This window comes from Trachurus japonicus, chromosome 8 (genome assembly GCF_045865225.1).
Source record: "Trachurus japonicus isolate A0001 chromosome 8, Traja_1.0".
Lineage (NCBI taxonomy): Eukaryota > Metazoa > Chordata > Actinopteri > Carangiformes > Carangidae > Trachurus > Trachurus japonicus.
The window spans coordinates 6,186,507-6,201,640 of NC_140914.1; positions in this window are offsets into that span (position 1 = coordinate 6,186,507).

The following is a 15,134-nucleotide window of genomic DNA, read 5'->3' on the forward strand; positions in this document are numbered from 1 at the left end:
AGTGAGAATAAACACAAGATAAGCAAGAATGCAGCGCCTCGTTTGGGAACAATAACAAACGTCCAATACACCCCGAGGACAGTCAGCAGTCAGCAGTCAGCACAGGCAATATCCCAGCGTCCATAAACACAACACGGACGGTGCTCTGAGGTGGAAGAGGGTGACTCACAAAACACAATATCACCTCATAAGGAAGCAGCACATTAAGAGCAAAGGGCTACCTGTGTGTCTGTGTGTGTGCAAACCTGTGCAGACTCGCATCATGTGGTTAAACAAGATAAGACCGACGTGCACGGCTGACAGCTGCCCTGTGTGTATGTATGTGTGTATGTGTATGTGTGTCAGGCTACATGGCATTTCCTTGGTGCCGGTGGCGGAGCGAGGGGAGGGCTATTGTGATGAAACGAAACAAGACAGTTTACCAGTCTTATCATGTATCAACAGCACATCCTCAGGGCTCACTAATCTGATGGAGGCTGCTCATGGACCCTATTGATCGGTGGTGGTGGGAGGAGGAGGGTGGGGGGTCGAGCTTGCAAGAGCCGGCGACAACTTGCTATCATATCAAATTGCATGAAGCATTGTGTAATGTGTATTGACTTAAACCAGCTGAGCTTGTTGTGTATCATCGACCAAACAAACAGTCATAAATGATTAATGGCCGCTGCTTTTCAAAATCCCAACAATTGAGTCTTTGTTGGCCTCCTGATTGGTCTGCTGATCCACCAATCAGAGCGCTTCGTTCTCCCCATGTCACGAGATGCGCAGCATTTTAAGGTTGGACAACCCTGGAATAGCCTCGCGTCACCAGGCTCTTCAGAGAGAGAAGAAGAGCCTGGTTTCTGTTCACTCCGAATTTTGTCTGCATTCTGGTTCCCTTCTTCTAGTGGATCCGGAAATCACCAAATTCACCAACATAAAACTTGTAAAATAGACATTACCTCCTACAATAAAAGCAAAAGGTTAACTTAATGGCTCGGGGACTTTCTTGTAAATTGTATTCCTTTTATTTTGACGGAAGGTATGTCTCTCTCGCCCTGGATCCGGTTGCTTACCAAAACAGCGAGCCAACGGCCCCAGACTAGGCTACCCTATGAAACGAGATAGGCAGACAGCAATTTTTTTGGTAAAAACTACTTTAAAATTTTTCAATGTGGTTAAAATGTGTGCTTGGGGTTCCTGCAATGGGCTCTATGCACACCACTTCCTGCATTTAAGGCAGGTCCTTCAGCTGTCTTGTACAAACTGATTAATCCAGGTGTGTCTGACCATTGTGACTACTCAGACACACCTGGATTAATCAGTGTGTCCAATAATGTAAAACAGGAAATGAAGGACCTTAAATTCAGGAAGTGGTGGAGCTGTGCATAGAGCCCATAGCGACTCGCGATATCCGGAACGTAGCAGCTATTCCCGGAGTCATTTTTATCCCATTCCCCAAACCCAAGACATCAACATACAACCTTCAAAGTTATCTAGCAAACGTAACGTTACCATTGCTAATGTCTTTTGAACTTTGTGAAGTTTTACGAGGAGAAACGGGAGATTAAGCGTTAGCTAGTAGATAACGTTAGTAGCTAACGTTGGCTAGCTAGTTAGTGAGTGACCAAAACAATGATTTTTCACCACTTTTCGGAAAAAGTCATGTAATGCCTGTTCAATCGCTCTTTAGCCACGTCTGTCTTCTATCACAGACACCATTTTTCTGATAAGTTAATTCAAATTTTCCTGTAAGCAATTTAAATCTGCCTATAGTGGTTCCAATGGGAGTTGGGACTTTTTTGTGACCATTGTTTGTCCAACCTAGCAACAGTAACCGTGGAGGGCGGGACTTGACAAAGGGTCAATTAGATGATGAGGCCGTCACCACGTCTGTGTGTGTGTGTGTGTGTGTGTGTGAGCTCTGCTCTGCTCTGAGGCCACCTGCCGCTGACCGACTAGATAAATGCACGTTTCCTGACATTTCCCCTCCGGCTCTGTGTACAGATGATGATGATGATGATGATGATGATGCAGCTCGCCTCCCGGAGGATGGGTGGCCATTTGTTACCCTGTCAGTGTGAGGGCGTGGTGCATGTGTGTGTGTGTGTGTGTGTGTATGTGTGTGGATCAACATGGACAGACGAGCTGACAGATAATCAGTAGGCCACAGACACTGTGAGCTCTGCTGCCTGTCTGTGCTCAGCTCCAAACATAATCACTTTACAGGGACATGCTGTTTACAGCTCCGCGTGGCAGGGAAGAAGTTTGTGTGTGTCTGACTCTGTGTGTGTGTCTGACTCTGTCTCTGTGTGTGTGTGTGTGCAGCAAGGAAAACAAATGTGTATAATTGAGTGTGAGCTTGCACTCTCCATATGCTTCCTGTAAATCTGCATTTGTGAAATTTTCCTTGGCTGCACTGATGAAGACTGGAGAGTTGAAGAAGGATGCTGCGTTGTGTTGCTGTTATTGCTGTGGGTGCACAGAGTGGTGATGTTCCACAATCCCCTCAGTGAGATTTAACCCCCTTCCTCCTCCTCCTCCTCCTCCTCCTCCTCTTCCCAGTGTTCATTAATATCCATTACGGTTAACACGAGACGACGCGCTGTTGCCTTCAGGAGACGTGCAGCGTGTTTTTAGTGGCCCTGAGAGTTCAGAAAACAACTTCACATGAGCTGCAACAACAACAACAACACGTGTGCATAAACAAATCCCGCAGGGACAGACACACAAGTAGTTCAGAGCTTTCTTCAAATCTTCAAAAATCACAAGTCAGAGCTTTTAAGGGGAACTATGCAAGTCGGTTGTTTTTTTGCTGTTTTTCTCCACAGAGCTCCCCCTACAGTTTCGGAGTGTATATTTTCACTGTCGTAAAAACTCACAGCTAAGGTCTTGTCCACACGGAAAACAGAGCTTCACTCAAAGGTCATGTCAGTGCAAATATGAAGATTGATGATGATTTAAAGGGATAGTTCAACATTTTGGCAAATTGGCCCATTGCCATAATCCCTATAGTCATAGCAGTAGGTTCGTTACCTTTAATTGTCGGTGTAAGCTATTTTTAGAACGGCGGAGCAGAGCCGCGAGCTGCTCAGAGCTACGCTACGGAGGCTAATGGGATTTCTTGGTTTCCCTCATCAAACTCATCAAATACACAATCCAACAACTCCAAAAGGTTCTGGTGGACAAGTTGTGACCTGCACATTCACCACGCTATAAGATAATAACACAACGTTACCAGACAGAGTTGTTTTAGAGGGAAATTCATGCAAAACTCCCATCAGGGCCAGTTTTTCAGCAAGCAGTCTCTGCATTTGCTTAGATTCTAAGCAAATTAGAAAACAACTCTGTCTCGTAATGTTCTGTTATTATATCTCATAGCGTGGTGAATGTGCAGGTCACAACTTGTTCATGAGAGCTTTTTTTCGCCAAAGAGATGCTAGGTGGAAGACAGAGAGCCTCCATTCTCCCTGGAACAAGTTACAAGTCATTTATTTTACCATCACAATTACTCTGAAGCTGGTTGCAAATCTTGAATCGTTCCTTTTTAAACACGAGCCATTCTGGTTTATCCACCTTTTCTTTCTCTAACACAAGCTCACAAAAATGATGTAGGCACACACACACACACACACACACAAAAACCACACATTCATGGAGACAGAATGGTCGGCTTACAAAGAAATTCAAAATCAAGGACATGTACATGTGTTTTTTTTTTAAATCATTATACTTTGTCCTTGTCAAACCCTGGTTCCTATGTTACCCACAATGCAACGTGCCCACAGAGCACTCCATTAGAGATCTGAGTTCTGTGTCAATTAGAGAGAAGTGAGGGGGAAAAAAAGCCTCAGAAAAGCAACAAATGGATGTTGAGGTGAGTTTGTTGTAGCTTTTATAAACTGAAGCCGATAACGATCCTGTCGCTTTCTAAAAGAAAAAAAGAGACGCTGCAGGAGGAGAGAGACGGAGACCTACGCCACATTCACTTCGTTCCATTTCTGACAAACCAAATGAACAAAGTAAAGCGTGATTAATGATTTATTAGCCATTAAAACACCTATATCTATAAAGTGCACAGAGGCTTCAGGTCTCGTGTGCAGCAGCAGCAGCGTCACAGTCTTGAACTCTCACTCTCTCAATCAGAGCAGACGAGTTGCTGGCACAGCAGCTCCGGCTCCAGCACACGTCTCAATTACAGCTAATCTAATCGTCTGTCAGTGTGTGGGCTTAAAAGCACCCCCCCCCCCCCCCACCCCCCACTCCCTACTCCCTCCCGTTAGCTCCCATTTGAGCATCAGCCCCGGAGCGTCACACCGAGAGAGAGGAGTCAAGGCCGGCGTGGCACCGCGTTGCATTCAGGGTCACGAGTGGGCACGCTTGTCTATTCGTGTGCAGCAGGTAGAGTGGATTTTATCTGACAAGAGAGAGGCCAGGTGTTAATGAAGATGAGTCAGAGCGAAGCACAGATGATTCAGTGTTATGGTGAGTTTTGGATCCAGTCATATACTATGTTTTATTGATCCAGAGTCTGTCAAGAGGGGAAACTGCTTCAAACTTCAAATTTCTCCGGTGAAAAACGCTCCTGCTCACCCAGAGGTTGGCTTTTCTGCTCGATAAAATTTCTCTGTCGACAAATAATTTACGATTAAGTACGATTGCACTCCTCCATGTAAAGTGCATAGCTCAGATTTACACACACACACACACACCTGCACTGTGCAGTCAATATTCAACAATCTCTCTGCTGCAGACCAGGTTTTGACGAGCCGCCTCGACGGACCTGTAAAAGCCCATAATTCTACCACCACCACCTTCGATCCGTATACAAGCAAACACACACACACACACACACACACACACTCACACACCCCACACACTCCCCCTCCCTCCCCACCAGCTACTCTCAACATAAATGTCCAAAATCAATCAATGCTCACAGAGGGACAGTGCGCTTCCAGCTGTCATCATTCAATGATAAAGCTTTTATTTCAGCCGAACATGTGGCTCTTCCTCCCTCCATCAGTATTTAATAGGGGCGGGGGCTGCTGGGGGTGCTCATGTGTGTGGGGTATGGAGGGGTGTGCGGGGGCAGGCTCAGATATATATGGGCTGCTCCAGAGGTCACGACTTGGACAACAAAGACCTTTTTTTTTTTTTTTTTTTCCCCTACTGGGAATGTGATGATAAATCCGGCCTGTGGCCATAACAGCCTCTGGTGCAGAATAATTCAAACAGGATCCAGTAACTCGAGCTGCTCGTCTGTTTTGTCGAGCCTCTAAAAAGGTCAAGACTGAGTTTTTACGGCGTCTGAAATCTGGTGAAAAGGTCTCGGCGACGAGGTGCTGAGACACCAAGACACACAGTTTCTGGACCATTGTTAAAGGGATAGTTCAAAATTTTTGGCAAATTGGCCCATTGCCACAATCATTATAGTCATAGCAGTAGCTATAGGTTTGTGAGCTATTTTTAGAACCACTGAGCCGAGCGGCGAGCTGCTCAGAGCTACACTACGGAGGCTAATGGGATTTCTTGGTTTCCCTCATCAGACTCATCAAATACACAATCCAACAACTCCAAAACGCTCTCGTGGACAAGTTGTGAGCTGCACATTCACCACGCTATGAGATAATAACAGAACGTTACCAGACAGAGTTGTTTTAGAGGGAAATTCATGCAAAACCGCTGATACGCGTTGCCTTCAGGGACAGTTTTTCATCAAGCAGTCTCTGTATTTACCTCTAAAACAACTCTGTCTGGTAACGTTCTGTTATTATCTCATAGCGTGGTGAATGTGCAGGTCACAACTTGTCCACCAGAGCGTTTTGGCGTTGTTGGATTGTGTATTTGATGAGTCTGATGAGGGAAACCAAGAAATCCCATGAGCCTCCGTAGCGTAGCTCTGAGCAGCTCACGGCTCTGCTCCACCGTTCTAAAAATAGCTTGCACCGACAATTAAAGGTAACGAACCTACTGCTAAGAGGGATTATGGCAACGGGCCAATTTGCCAAAATGTTGAACCCTAACCCTTTAATCAGAGAGTCGCCTCCCGTTATCTCTGCGCCGTCCTCCATTACAACAGAATCGTCAGTAACAGAGGAGAGGAAGTTCAGCTGTAATTAGAAAAAATAACCACACACACTTAACACGATTGTGCAATCCACTGTGTGAAGAAGTGGAGTAACAGCTGTCAAAGACACCGTTTTCCTGCAGCTCAATCCAATTCTAGGTCATCGACATGATCCCAGGAAATGATCAACCTCAACTTCCAGGCAGGTAGTTACACACCGACACCGAAACACAACACTGGTGTCTTTGGGGACGCAATTATATCAACACCTTCAGTTGCTGTTGTTGTTTTTTTTTCCTTTTCAGGGTTCCAGGGTGTTGATGATGTAAAAAAAAAAAAAAATTACACAGAGAGAGAGAAAACTGGAGGGACAGAGCAGGATGTCAATCACAGAGAGAGATGTGAGCAAACTAAATGTGCAAACAGCTCTGGGCTGCATCATCATCATCATCATCATCATCATCATCACAGGGAGAATATATGAAGCAGCTTCATGTCCTGATATTAAGTTTGTCACTATGCACGTTGTCGTCGGTCTGACAGATTCTCGCTTTGAATACGAGATAAGAGCTGCATAATCACAAGCTGCCTCCGTCGTTCTGCTCACAGACACACACACACAATCACATGCACACACACACAGAGACGCACACACTTCGTTCTGCTCTCTCTTTAATGGAGAAACATTGTGTGATATAGTAGTTTGAATTACAACCACTTTCCTCTCGGCAGTGCAACATCCAACCCTCCCTCCCCTCCGCCATGCAGTTTTGCCATGGCAACTCCTCATCCTCATCCCTCCTATTTCCACTCACCCAATCACTGTCCACACACGCGCGCACACACACACACACAGCACCGTGAGCTCCCTACAATCGCTGTCAGTCTAGTTTCGGTTTCAGACACAGGTGACAAACGAAGATCACACGTCGGGACACGGAGCAGTTTTTCCTCTAAGTGTCCGGTGTTTGAGCAGCCAACACACACACACACACACACACACACACACACACACACACACACACACACACACACACACACACACACAGACACACACAACACACCTACACGCACCCCAACCCCCCATCCTGTGGTGTCACATCAATAAACGTCACGGCGGTGAAGGTGTTAGATTAATTATTCAAGACCTTGGCCCACATCGGCCTCCCTCTCTTCGACTTCCTCCCCTGCTCGTGTCACTCACATCTGGGCGCCGCCGTCCGTCTGTCAGGTGTCAGCTCAGACGGAAATATCCCAAAACCACCGACAGGACTCAACACACACATACACACACACTCACACACACACATACACACACACGGTCCCCTGAGGACGACCCCTGATGACCTTTTTCCTCCAGCATCACCTGTGAGGTCGACGTCTGTGGTTTCCAGTGAAATAATGTTGTTTAACTTTTCCCTCCCCGACGCCTCAGGAGGTTGGAACTGCACATTTTGTTTTGGTATTAAAGGGATACTTCACTAATTTTCTACTCACCGTCATACCAAGGAAGGGTTTGGAGAACTTTCAGAGTCATCAAAACGCTTTAGGAGTTCCAGGGGGGGTCCGGCTGGCAACGGGTTTTCATATAATGGCGGCAGATAGAGTTCACTTTTGAATCGTCCAAAACACACACTATGAAACATCCAGATACCTCCATACTGCTCGTCTGTACTGACCCAAGTGTCCTGAAGCCGCCACATGAAAAAGTTGTGGAAAATATTAATGTGATCTCTGTTTTTATCCTTGTTGTAGCAGTAGCTCCCAGTGGCTGCGTGAGATTTGCTGCGTGATGTTCTTCCGTGTTTACATCAAACATCCAATGGTTTACAACGATGAACGAACATCTCGTAGCAAATCTCACACATGCGCACAAACATCAACAGAGCCACTGGGAGCTACTGCTACAACAAGGATAAAAACAGAACATCCAAACAACTTTTTCATGTGGCGGCTTCAGGACACTTGTGTCAGTACGGACGAGCAGTATGGAGGTATCTGGATGTTTGGGCGCCATCTCTTTTCTTTAAACGCCCACTACAGCTATGGAGTGCGAGCGTGTAGTTGACGTGTGCTTTTAAAACAAAAACTCCACAGTCAACAATTCAATCAATTCAATTCAAATGCAGTGATTGTTAACAAACAGGCATTCTGCGATAAATCTCAAGCACAACACAACAAAATCTAAACTATTCACCTTGTCCACAATGTACAAACGGCTCTAACAACGAATAATTTAGAATGAACTCTAAAAACAGACATAAAACACACAGTAAACATTACACCTGCTCAACATTAGTATGATTGCATTTTCTTTTTGGGCATGTAAGTTTTGTTGCATTAGCATGAAGCTTAAACCAGGACTGGACACAGTCATAATAAATCACTGCCAACATTTTCTTTAAAGGTAGAGTCTATAGGATTTTCCTTAAAAACTAAATATAGACTGGTGCAACAGAAATCCTGCTTCATCATCATCACCTATGGACTTCTACTGCTGTGTGGTGGTGACTGTGTCTGCACAAACTGCAATGAACAAACCTATGGATTCTGACTTTAAAGTTAGTAGGCCTATCATCAAGTCAGTATATGTGACATAATCAATATCGTTGTAGACACTTTAAGTGGTTTGAATTAATTTCTTAGGAAGATTTAACTATTAATTGTTTTGTATTTGTTTAATTGGCTCTGAATTAACAAATTTTAAAGCATCATCATCAACTCAGATGAGGAGGGTTGTGTTTTTGCTTCAGATTCAGAATCACATACTAATGATATGAATATATATATCTTTTACCTCTGCGGTCTGGTGTGTGTTGTTTGACGTCGGCCTTGGAGGGAGGTTTGTGCTCTTATAAACTTTATAAAGTGAAGCGATGATGCATAAACAAGGAGGATAAATGATCATATGAATTATTGCTCCACACTCTAACACCATATAATTGTGACCTGCAGCACAGAAACAAACCCGTCTGCCCGCTCTCTGTCTATCCTTGGATATCTAATAAAACACTGGAAACCACCAAAACTAAAAGCAAATGAAGTCAAATCTCTCAACACGCTGCATCTGAGAAATTTACACTGAATAAAAAACTGAACTTGGCCATGAAACTGTATGATTTAAGGTTATTTGTCATTTGGCTCCGGAGCCGTGACAAGCTCCCGCTTTCACATCGTAGGCAACGCCACTCATCTTTTATCACGATCAGCCCCGCGTGTGAGTATGTGAGTATAGTGTGTATATATGTGTGTGTATGTGTGTGTGTGTGTGTGTGTGTGTGTGTGTGTGTGTGTGTGTGCTTAAGTGCTTGTGCTGAGTGAAGAAGATTAGGTGAAGCATCCAAAGGCAGTGTTAAACTCTCGTCACTAAGTGGGCCGGGCTGACAAATGGGTTCAATCTCCTCTCAGCGCGTCTCAGACTATTATCTTAAGCTTTTATGTCTGTGATCCCAGAGTTCGTCCTGTGAACTCGTCTCAAGAGGGACAAAAAAAAAAGGAGGTTTACTCATATAAGAGCATCAACAACAACAACAACAACAGCCTCCAGAGATCAAACTGCTCTCAATCAACCAAAAAAAGAAACCTCAGCAGAGCTACAAGCGCAGATTATTGTGGCTCGAGCTTCTTCTGTCGCTCAGATTTTTTCAGCAAACCTGGCAACCGACCACACACGACATTGTTGAGAGTCCAGACTTCCTTTCTCCTCGGTCCTCCGGTGCTGTTCTGCTCTCTTCTTGTTTTCTGATACTCATCATCTATGTGGGAAATTTTTTTTTACTGTCGGTGGATTTCAGGGAGCATCTGTTATCAGAGAGAGTCACTCCTCCTCTCTCTCTCTGTCATCCTTATCTAATTAAAAGCATCATGAACACATGGCTGTGTGCCTGATTAGATTCCACAAAAAAAGAAAAAACTGAAAAAGAAGAATTACACCCTGTGCCTGTATTTTTTTAAATTTTGGGAACGGTCTTGATTAAGTGTTTAAAATAGATAAAAAGTAAAATGTTGATGTGAGTAAATCTCCTGGGACGACGCCTGAACGCATCGCAGCAACATTCAAGCTCCTATACCTTACACTTCCCCCGTGTTTTATTTTGAAGCGTTGATCGGTGAGAAAATCTACTCTAAAAAACAAAACAAAAACCAGCTCAGTGTAGTTTTTCCATCTCCTCACTCAGCTGGGTGTTTTCAGCCAATCAGAAGAGGGCAGGTTCTAAACCTCGCCTCTCATTGGCTGACTGTGACTTCTAAGTGATCCAAAAACAAAAAAATTAAAGCAGATTTCAGAATAAAACACTCAGGGAAACCAATTCCTGCTATTTGTTGGATGGTGTTGTCCAGGTGGGGGGGCGGGGCTTAGGTTGACTGCTTTGTTGTGACATCACAAAGTGACAGGAAGTCCTGACGGCTGGTTATAAGGCTCAGTTTCTGAATACAGGCTGTGTGCATTTCTCTGTGGACTGAGGCTTTGATACTTTCACAGTATTAATATAGAACCTGGAGCTGCTTTATAATCACACTACACATGGACATCTACCTTTATACTGTATGGAGCTTTAACACAAACATCTACCTTTACAGTATACTGTATGGAGCTTTGGACTCTCCTACATTGGCATCGTTGCCCAGTCCCATTTCTGTAACAAATTTCCCAGAATGCACCAGATACAGCAGCAAGATGGCTGCACAAACAACCACAGAGATGCATAAATGTTTGTTTTTTAGTTGAAGATCACGACATCCATTGTATGCGACATTCAGTTTAGTATGACCCATATGTTTTTCTGTTGTTTGCTATGTTCACTAATATCTTGATGCTGCAGAACAGTCCATCTTTTTTTCTTCTTTTTTTCACATTTCCATGTCTGACGATCAGGTGTACTTTCATACTTTAAGATGCAGATGATGATGTCTCATCAAGCGGTGGTGTCTCATTTCGTAAAGGGGAATCTTTCTCCCCCTGACTCTGTTACAAGGAGTAAATGAAGGAGTATGAATGAGACTGGGTGGGTCCGTAATAAACTCCTAATAGGTCACAAATTCTCTATTGGATATCCAGCGCTTTAAAGGAGGTTCCAAAGATTTTACAATTAACCCTCCACCTGAGAATCTAGCATCTACAGGCTTTTAAAGGCCGAAGGTTAAAGTGAAATCTATTTCACACGAGGACCTGGAAATTCCACTATCGACTGGGAAAACAGAGGCAGATGAGGAACATTGAGGATGAAATGATGAACACCAATCAGATGAAGAGTCCTGCTTTGGCAAAAGGGGTTGAGACCCAGTTCTCTGTGGTGGTGCTGGTGGTGGTGAGCAGCAGCAGCAGCAGCAGCAGCAGCAGCAGCAGCAGCAGCAGCAGCAGCAGCAGCAGCAGCTGGTGAGGACCGGGGCAGTGAAGTGGGCCATGATAAAGGAGTGTTACTGAGGATAAACCAGCCTGTAACAACGCAGACCGACCTTGATGCTTCTCAGAGAGAGAGAGCATCATGTATTCAGACCGGCACACACACACAGAGGCGTCTGAGTCTGTGTTGTAGCTGGAAACATGTCGACATTGTGTCTCTGTGTGGGCGGGCGGCCATGAAGGAGACGGAGACAAAGACTCGTCTCAAGGAAAGTTCAAGTTGTGTGTGAAGTGCATGAGCGTAATGAATCGAGTCTTGCATTAAAAAAACCAAGGCGCTGCTGAGCGGCTTTCACAGCTCCGGCTCTTGAAGATCCTTGTTTATACAGTCAAGTCAACTATTTAATTGGAGGCTGTGAGTGAGGAGGACACTTGAGGCTCATAACACACACACACACACACACACACACACACACACAGCACAGTAAACGCACCTGGCCCTGCATAGTAGGCTATACAACCTGAGAGCTGAGAATAACTGAAGCTGATTCCTGCACAAACCTGCTGCTGCAGCAGGTTGACAATGAGTGCAGCGACGTGCAAAGAAGGAATATGAATCACTATTAATCATGAAAATATTTATGCAAATTATTTTTCACCTAACACTTATTAAAATGCACGTTGTGGATTAGTACTAAATACATCCCCCCCCTCTCCCTCTTTGTGTGTGTGTGTGTGCAGGAAGTAGGTTTGGAGACAGACAGAGATAGAAAGGGGGGAGACAGTGACATCAGACTTTACGTATGAGGTTACACCTAGTGACGCAGTCATGATGAATACAACCGCATTTGTGAAGTGTTGTCATCAATATTACATACATAACCGGCGGAACAACACAGGAAGATGAAAAGAAAAATCACAAAACCACATAAATGAATATAAAATAAAAATATTTCATATCTATTTTACCCTGCAGTTGTTTTTCTCTTTGTGCATGAACTGAGTGTGTGTGAGTGAGTGTGGAGCAGGTGAGTGTGTGTGTGTGTGTGTGTGTGTGTGACTGACTGAGCTCCGGGGGGTAGAGGAGGGTGGAGGGGTGTAGCTACTTGCCTTGGATGAGACCGGCTGGATGGACATGGTGCTCGGGGAGCGCTGGAGCTGCGAGTCGCTCTCCACCACCTCATTGTTCTCCTCGGTCATCATCGGTGCCGAGAGAGTCGATCAGCGGGAGGAAGAGGAGGAGGAGGGAACGGCAACAACTTTTAACTCCGACAACTGCGCCCGGTCAGCAGGAGACCTCCCGCTTCAGCCATACACACAAACAAATACACAAAAAACTAACAAACAAAACAAGGAGGCGGTGGGATGAACTGTCTGGGGCAAATCCACATCAACGGGAGCAGAGCGCACGGCGAGGATGAAGAAGACGCCTTATGGCCATTTGCTTTCCACTCATACACACACCAAAAGCGAGATTACGCGTTGGTGCCACGGCTCGTAAACATGTAGCTACACACACACACACACCAGCTGTTTGGAGAAGAAGACTGGTTGTGTCGCTTCCTTTGACGCGCGGCGGAAAGCTCCAGTGTGGCACAACACAACACAACACAACACAACGCCGCTCCTCCGGCAGCCAGCGGAGAGGAGGAGGAGAAGCTCCTCAGATCAGCAGTCACAGACACGGCGCGCGGTGTGGAAAAGTCAAAGTGATGAGATCAAGTCCAGCAGCGGCGGCAGTGGTACGAGCTCTGCGTGCACATCCAAAGAGAAAACTGTGTCCTTCAGCCGCTCAGACTTAAATTTAAGCGCAATAAGAGGCACGCCTTCCCGATGTGCGTCTGAGGCGCATGATTGGGGCAAATTTTTACAACTCTGCCAGGATTCATTTAGACTGGAAGCCACAGTCACATCCGTGGGCGGGGCGGGGTTGGGTGGGGGCTTATATTATTTTAAGACCAGATGTAGAAAAAAATAAAAAATAAAGAGCTGGATTCACGGTGGACACTGCAAAAACTCAAAATCTTACCAAGATTATTTGTCTTATTTCTAGTCAAAATGTCACTTCTAGTCAAAACAAATCTAATTATACTCAAAATAAGACTCGTCACATAAAAATTTGCTTGTTTTTAAGACACGTTTTACTTCTTTCAAGCATATTTTCACTTGAAATAAGTAGAAAAATTTCACTGGCAGATTTTTCTACTTATTTCAAGTGAAAATTTGTCTGAAACAAGTGAAAATTTTCTAAAAACAAGTTATTTTAAGTGGAACGAGATTAGTTTTGACTAGAAATTATATACATTTTCACAAGAAATAAGACAAATATTCTTGGAAAGATTTTGAGATTTTGCAGTGGACGGTTTAGTGAGTCTGATATTAAAAACTGCAGCCAGTTGTTGTAACAGGTCATGGTTTTGTTCCATATTTATTACAAGCTCACAGTTCAATGGGAATCAAAGGGATAAGAGGGGGGGGGGGGGGGGGGGGGCCAAAAAAAAAAGAAACATGTGTTATCTTTATGAATCAGTGCAGCAGCAGCAGGGTGGAGGTGAGGTGAGGGAGTGGGTGGAGGAGGATGGAGCTGCAGAAGTTTCCTTGATGAAGCTGTGAGTCAGAGTCACTTTCTCCTCCAGCGGAGAGGAACGAGCCACATGGGAGCAGCTGGACTACTTTCAGTCCGTCTCACAGAAGTTGTAGCCCAGAGAAAATAGTTCCTCAGACACTCCGACTCTGACGTCACGGCAGCCACATGTCTCTGAAGCACCGAGCTATATGGTGTAAAGAGATGAGAGAGAAAAGATGGATGGTTCTCCTGGTGTTCACGTGCTCCAGCAGGTGTTTCTACGGTGGCCTGGAGGGCTCAGTGAGTGGAAACACTGCAACCTACGAAAACACATGCATGTACATGAACAAAAGCAAAAAACATCACAAGAAAGAAAGAAAGAAACCACAAATCTGCTTCAAATTCAAAATCCAACTCACTGCAATTTCAGAAAACACAAATATGCTGCACATTAAAGGAATAGTTCACCAAAAAAATGAACTTCACTCATTAGTAACTCACCCTCATGCTGATGAATACTCCAGAGTAGTTTTTTATTCCTCAAAGTGCATCTGGAGACTCGGGAGGCCAGTTCGTAGTCCAACAAAATCCTTATAAGAGAGTCAATATGACCCGATACAAAAACGTCCATAAAACTACACAAAAACCATTTACTATTCCTCCACACCACTCGTCCACTGCAATCCAAGTGTCCTGAAGGGATATAGTCCAGAGTTTACTCGAAGCAACGACATTTAGGACATTGAACGTGAGAGCGCGCCCCATGCAAATTCCATACAGGACTGTTTAGGCTGTAAAAATGTCCTAAATGACGTCGTAGGACAGCAGTATGGAGGAATATTACAAGGTTTTTGTGTAGTTTTATGGATTTCATTGGACTACAAACTGGCCTCCCGGGTCTCCAGATGCACTTTGAGGAATAAAAAACTACTCCACACTATTCATCAGCATGAGGGTGAGTCAGTAATGACTGAATTTAATTTTTGGTGAACTATTCCTTTAACACAGCAGGAAGTGTTTCCCATGATGCACCATGTTAAATGTCCAGTTGTGTTTTCTGAAGTTAAAAACACCAGATTCACTTTTCTTGTTGCCTTTATTCTGACAGAGAGAGGACGGTGTTGTCACACTGATGAAGATGGAAGTGAATTGACCTCTCAGGGCCACCGTAGATT